The sequence below is a fragment of the Varroa jacobsoni genome, unplaced genomic scaffold, assembly GCF_002532875.2.
Source record: "Varroa jacobsoni isolate VJ856 unplaced genomic scaffold, vjacob_1.0 scaffold_409, whole genome shotgun sequence".
Classification (NCBI taxonomy): Eukaryota; Metazoa; Arthropoda; class Arachnida; order Mesostigmata; family Varroidae; genus Varroa; species Varroa jacobsoni.
The window spans coordinates 48370-54924 of record NW_019213311.1 but is presented as its reverse complement, the minus strand read 5'-3'; the positions used below and the strand labels follow the sequence as shown (position 1 = coordinate 54924).

Genomic DNA, 6555 nt, shown 5'->3' with positions numbered 1-6555 from the left:
GTTCATTGATAGTTCGACAAATAAAAACTACGTTGGGCACTGTAATCGTGATTGGTCTAGAGAAGCCATGCTACGTTTGAAGTTTGACTGAGCTGGAACTTATACATCCAAGTTTTACAGCTACAGGTGTAGTCGGTAAAGCAATTTGCAATTTTATGATCGCAATTTAGATTACTGCTTTTCAAGACCAAAGGGTTCACTGTTCGTAGCTGCATATGAGTCCCACTGCATCATTAAGTTACTGCGTCAACTATTTCTCAAGGATTTCATGCGAAGTGGGTTTGTCAATAGAACGATACATTCTCAAATTGTTACCATATTCATGGTCAATCGTTGTCGCCAGGCGGAATATGACTGTTTATATGAAGCACAAAAATGGTACGGACTAATAGAGAACTACAGCTGTCCCAGAAGCAGCAGGAGGAAAAAATTGATCAAAATAGTTTTTGAAAAAATCGGTCAGTTAAGTAAGAATCGAACAAAATCACTGAGCCATTGTAAATAGCTAGATATCGAATTTTTTTTGTATCAGCAGATAGTGGTCAAATGTATTGGAATCACGCTTTTGGTTAAAGTGAAGCATTGAAATGGTTTGCAGAAGTTAACGAATATGGCCAAGCTCCAATCAATACCGAATTTTCAAAATCGAAAAATCAATTGTCCTGTAGAAATTTTGAAGCTTGCAAAACTAACGCCTTGTTAAAAATATCGCTTGGATATTAGACGGGAGTTAAAAACGTTACGTTTTTGTCGGAAGACAGACTTTGGACAGTGTCTTGGATAGAAAATATTAAGGAAAAGTTCGGGGATTGAATGGCAAACCCCTTCTAGAAGTCTAATAGTACTTCGTTTATATCAAAATTGTGGCTAGGTTCTGGGTAGGGGGATTTTAATCGGCAACGAGGAATATCGTTTATTCAGATAGTTTCGTAGGCGTATCGGAAATAGAATAGTTACAAGTAGTTCTAGTGTTATTACGTTTGGGGTGGGGGCCTGAAGTTATTGAAACCAGTACAAGAGGTACATCAGTTTATTTCATTAGCAAATTTCCGGTATAAAATTGTATCGAGTTGCAGATTGGAACAGGAGACCTATGTTTCCAGTTGGCGGCACTACCGCCTGTTATTCCGTGAAAAAGGAAGGGAAGACGACAAACAGAGCTCGTGAGCTACTACAAGACACTTATCCAGCCGAAAAAAATTAACGTAAGGCTTTTAAGTCTAAGTTAGAATCTGTAATTATCACCGGAGGCTCGTTAACCGTACAACAGTTTAACTGGATTATGTGTCAGACCGGCTAGCGGAGAATGTAATAATTTTTGTAGGTGAACAGTGTGTTACTTCGCTTCTCAGCCACGCGTATGCAAAACAAGATTCTGAGTACAGAGAACTGATTATTCAGAAAAAAAAAAAAAAGAAAACAGCAGTCCGTATATGTATGCTAAGACCCAGATGGGCAGTTGGGCTGAAGTTGGGTCGCCGCACATTAAAAATGCAAACAATGTGTCAAAATTTTTATTCACCTTTATCTGGAGCTTCGTTTATACAGATGCAGAGAGCGTACGTCTTTCCCGTTGGAAGTGTTTGCTATGCTGTTACTTTGATGAGTTTAACACACGTTAAAACGATCCGATGCGTAAGTTGAACCAACGAGCTGGGTTCGTCGAACTTCGCTCGGCTTAGTCAGTAACTTACTTGTCCTAATACTGTCAACTGTGTTTTGTCTACTCCCAGTCGCATGTGTTAATTGCCGCCGAAATAAAAATGATCGGACTAACTTAATTTTTTCTCTATCAGTATATGTTATATACATAGAGTACATACACAACGGATAGAGAGAGAGATCAAATTAGTTTGAAGCGAAAGGAATTTTGTAGCAATGACATATTGTAGGAAGAACGAGATACACAGATTGGTGGAGCTGACTGAAGTATAAGATCAAATGGCGACGACGTGGCGCCGAGATGAACGCGTCGGGTTCGATCTTCCCATTCCGGTCAGTGTTAATTGTAATCACAATGATAATGCGAGGACTCATTCAACATGGCCTCCATTGTTGCAACCCCTTTTGCTCTGCTATGAAAAAAACGGACTGAACAACGTCAAATGTCTTGAGGAATAATCCCCTGATATCACCGAATGGGGCGTCAATTACTAAAACGTATGCTACTATTATATGACGGTAATGAAGGCGAGCACTATCTCGTCGACAGCAATGGGACGGTGGCAATTAAATTTGTTAGGACTGTCGATATCGTTATTGTTATCGATCGATGTTTCAGTTTCGCTCTACGACAGCTAATAGTTATGATTCTATCATGTTTTAGTTCATCGACATATCGAATTTGACGTTTTGTATATTATTCATGGTGGCTTTTGCCGCCTAGAACTTGAAGCCTATGCTCATTAAGCGATTTGGCTGGCCGCAGGAAAGTCGAGCCTTGGCTCGGCCTAGTTCGACTGATCTCCTAGCAACACCAAACAATGCCATAATTTAGAAAGCACTATGTAGAAGTAAGTAGTAAGTGGAAACGCACTATGTTCGGAGAGGTTATTAAACCCTTATAGCCTTATAGATATCCGTTGCACACGGGGTCTCGGGTCCTCTCGAGGATTCCTCATAGACAGTTGCACTTCGTGCCTCCCATGTACGACGCATAGTTCGATCAAATGTACGGCTTGACGCGCGGCTCAGGCACAGTTTATACGCAATCTCTATATAGCATTTCAGCGGACTGTTATCAGGAGCAGCATAAACAGGGAAAAACTATAGTGGTAGGTACTTAATCATAATTTGTTTTCATCGATTAATAATCAGCGCATTGAAGCCGGACAGCAGATAATATAAAAATAATTTTCACCCCGTCGATAAGTTTTCTGATCCGCGCCCAAGTTATCATTCCGTCCCCATACTTTACCCGTGCGAAGTGCCAACTATAGTAAGAACTTAATGTGGTGAACAAAATTACAATGAGCCAAAATCTCAATCCGCTTATTGCCAGCGGATAATTACGCTATTTAACGTTAACTTATCACGAAAACATTGCCGATACGAATTTCGCGCGTCCGCTACGCTTTTCTGTTTCTGTAGCGTCGTCTGCTTTCGTGCGCATGTAAAAGCTCGTTCTAACATTAAATGTCTCGGCTCGTATTGAAACCGATAGAACACTCGTTACTGTTTTAAGATATTTACTATATTCAAGTTGACACTAATAAACAATGCTGTCTATTCAACATCAACTAGAAAGTGTTTCTTGTCAATTGGCGACTTGTTGTTTGATCTCTAATGATTGACCGATCTTTCATCTATTCTATCAACTGATAACTATTTCTTCACTGTATCAGTTGGCTACCAGCGGGTTGGCAAGGCGGCGGCGGGGTGGTTTTCAAGATCCATTTGGTGCTCGTCGTTGGGATACATTATCTCATGGCGACGTCATTATCTTGCCGATTCATGTATTGCCTATTTCCGTCACCCGGCAGAAAGATATTGCAGTCTCGCTTGTATATGAGTCGCTTTAAAGGGGTATCTGTGAACCTTGTTGTTTTCGAATTCAGCTCGAAATCAAAGGGCTGCTTTAGGTCCTATGGGCGTTTCAACAGGTCTCGAAATGGCAGCAAAGTTGTTTAGAAACATCCTTCATACTTCTTTGGATTGATTTCGGCCGAAAAACAACTCATCAGACAACCAATCAATCATGTAGACCATTGTCGAGGTTTAGCAAAAAAAGAAAAAGGGCCTACTTGCCTAGCACGGTGCGAAACCTCACTAAGAACACCTCGTCATCATTAATAGTATCGCAAGCATCATCATTATCGTGTCTCTGGTTTGCTACAAAAGAAGCTTTAACATCTCCGCCTTTGCCTATCAGACGAAGAAGTCCTTGGAATCATTTTTTTTGTATGACATCTAGCATAAGTGTTTAGATGCTACAATACCCTGTGACAAACAGCAACGCATCCTTAAAAAACAAACATTTCTAAAATAATACATTTTCGACGAGAGTTCGATGCCGAGATTTGAAAGCTGTAGTTAGAAGAGGAATTTTACATATACACAGTAGCTGAAAGTAAACACATAACCGGCAAGTTATTTTTTTTTATTAGCAGTATACAGGTCAGGCTATAGCGAATAATAATGTAGTTATTTAATCATCATTGTCGTCGTCGTCGTCGCTTTTCGACTGCTCTCTATCCTTCTGCGGCGACACGTACGTTAAGCGTACAGAAAAATGAATCAGATATAAGCTGGCGTATATTTAAGAAGTTTAGCCTTTGAAATATAGTAGACGTTATGATGTATATCTGACCTCAACGCGCCATTTCATTATGTTTTTTGTCGACGCACGAGGTTATTGAGTAAATATATAAAGCAGCACCATAAAAGTTTGATTGTGCGTCGAAAGAAGCGTGTTGGCCATCATTCAAGACGACGACGACGACAACAAATCTGGCGTACAGTATAGCAGCAGCAACAACAACAACAACAACAAAAGCAACAGCTGCAGCGTTGCTTTTGTTGCTGTAGCAAACGCTTACTAAAAATTGCGTAATAACAAACAAGCGACCACGGGCGTGTACGAGTTCCGCGTCTCTCTGTCGGCGGTAAACAACAGTGATCTGCCGCCGGGTGCTTTGCTTACGGCCATGTATCTACAGATGCGGATTGACAGTTGCTGTTGTCATTATCCATTAATGTCCTCAAAATTTAGGCACAAATATGATCGATAGCCGTGGGCTGCACTGTTATCCAGTCGTTGCATAATGATGTCTGCGGTCTAAGGCAGACAACTCGTTGTCGCAGAACATGTCCGGCTGCGGAGGTTACGCTGGCTGGCACGTCTTCGTAGTCCTCAGCTTCAATAATACGGAAGAACGATCGATCGGCCACAAGTTTGCGACAACGGTGTCGCAATAGTCATATAGCACATATATATACGTGGATCTAAATGATGCAATAGATGTATACGTAAGTGAGGCAAACTGTAGTGAAGGCAGCCGGTGAACACGAAGCAGATGGTAGCTAAAGATTATACGTGAGAGATACACCTAGTTGACATCAACACTAGATTATTTCTGTTCGACCACGAAATGGAAATCGTTTTGAGGTTGATTCATTAACAAACGAAGGCTACTAGTCGAGCATAACTTCTTTCGCGCCGCTTCATTACATAACATAACTTATTAGATAATGATTACGTGTATACGTTGTATTCATATCGGGAACTTAAATATGCGTAGCTATTTAACTTAACTAGCCAAGCCTAAAGGATTAGAGTGAGAGACGGTAAGTGTACGCTTTAAAAAACCCTACTAAAGTTCCATGCTCGTGAAGATTTTGTCAACATGATACCACACAATAAGTAAAACCTCAAAAAATTCCAAAGACAAGTTATTAATTGTAAATTTAAATAGCTTATATTTTTACATGACTAATTTCAGGCCATCCAGAAACCGTAACTCCAAGGCCCTCGTCTACATGCTTATTACGCACGCGGTTCAGATAACAGTGGATTAAAATAATTAAAAACTATCCATGATGTGAACATTTTGCAGACATAATCTGGCCATGATAGGACTAGTTGCAAAAACCGGGCGGACGAATGGTAAACGCTAACGAAGAAACAGTGGTCAGATCAGAACGAAGACCCTATGCACAGATTGGCTGTAGTCAAAGTAAAATGCAGAATAGTAAGTTAGAATGATTGTATCGGGTTATATGGATTAGATGAGCTATATGGCATCACAGGTTTATCTTTGGCCATAGAGAATTTCTAAATAGTGATCGGTAGCAGTCCGAATCGAAAGGACGATCTTGCAGTTGAAAACACTTTCTAGTAATGGTTACGATGAAAGATTCTAGGATACCGTATGATGTACACTAGTGTGAAAATCTAACAAATATAGCAGTGGATCCTCCAATCTATTGGAGGATCTACTTCCAATAAATAAATAAATAAATGAATATATGGAATCTGTATCGGAACGATTTGTCTAGTTGGTCGCAGCTGTTCAGCTACCCTGCGAAAAAGCTGTCGGGCATATTGAAGAGCAAACGTCTCGGTAGAGTTAACTAGCGATCACATAAATACATAGCACAACCAATGTGTTACCTGTCACAGAGCAGTGACTTTATAGGGTGCACACACATATACCGTATATATCCACATCGCAGGAAGTTGTTATACTAGTAAAAAAAAAACCAGCTAATACATGACCGGTTAGGACTAGCAAAATAATATGCAGTCCTGGAGGTTTTCCTGGATGAATTTTGACGTTGCAGCTTGGTCTTTATTAAAATTAAGCAAAACAAAAGAGAAACTTTAATATGTAAGTATTTTTAAATTTGCCTAAATATTCCAAACGAAATCTATCTTATCTTCGAAAGAAATTAGCTAATAACTTAGACGAAAAATATCCGGGACATTCAAAGAAAGCGCAAACACTGTTTGTAGAACTGAAACGCGCTCTGTGAATTTGGAACTGTATCAGGCCTTATCATGTGATCACATGATCTTATCAGGTCTTATCACATGATTCTTCCCGTAAAAACCAA

General features: G+C 40.0%; 1 long non-coding RNA gene across 6 annotated transcripts in view; it reads left to right on the top strand.

Moving 5' to 3' along the window:
* LOC111260191 (uncharacterized) overlaps positions 1 to 5985 on the top strand; it is a 34852-nt gene extending 28867 nt beyond the window's left edge. For all 6 annotated transcript variants that reach the window (XR_015310941.1, XR_002680168.2, XR_002680167.2 and 3 more), the window contains one exon: positions 5442 to 5985. This is a non-coding gene — a long non-coding RNA (uncharacterized LOC111260191). The remainder of the gene's footprint in view (positions 1 to 5441) is intronic.
* Positions 5986 to 6555: the final 570 nt, after the last annotated feature.